Here is a 598-nt window from a genome sequence, read left to right on the forward strand (position 1 = left end):
CAGCGCCAAATGTAAAAGTGACAAAAATGTTGGAAAAAGGCTCAAAAACATAGAAAAAAACATAGAAAAAAAATAATGCAACAATAAGCTAAAAAAAACATGAACACAAGGGTTAATGAAAAAACAGCCGTGGATTTTGTCCCCCCATTTCTTACTGTGTAGTCGCGGCGATTGGGGATCCCAACACAGCCAGGATGAACGTTTCTAGTAACATTGAGAATTATGACTCTTGTCTGTCAGGAACAGAGGCAGAAGTAGTGTGACATTGTTGTTGTTAACCCTTTCCAACATGGAATCTTTGGGTGGCAGTAGCTCAGTCCATAGGGAGTTGGGTTGGGAACCGGAGGGTCACTGGTTCAAGTCCCTGTATTGACCAAAAAAGTAGGGAGTGTGGATTGGTGGCTGGAGAGATGCCACTTCACCTCCTGGGCACTGCCAGGTGCTGTTGAGCAAGGCACCGTACCCCCCCCCCACCCGCTCAGGGCGCTGGTTCAGCTGGCAGCCCACTCACTCTGACATCTCTCCATTAATGCATGTACAGATCCTGAGCATGTGTGTGTAGTTCAGGACTGTGTGTGATTAACAAAGTGTGGACACA

This window comes from Etheostoma spectabile, chromosome 19, assembly GCF_008692095.1.
Source record: "Etheostoma spectabile isolate EspeVRDwgs_2016 chromosome 19, UIUC_Espe_1.0, whole genome shotgun sequence".
NCBI classification, from domain to species: domain Eukaryota; kingdom Metazoa; phylum Chordata; class Actinopteri; order Perciformes; family Percidae; genus Etheostoma; species Etheostoma spectabile.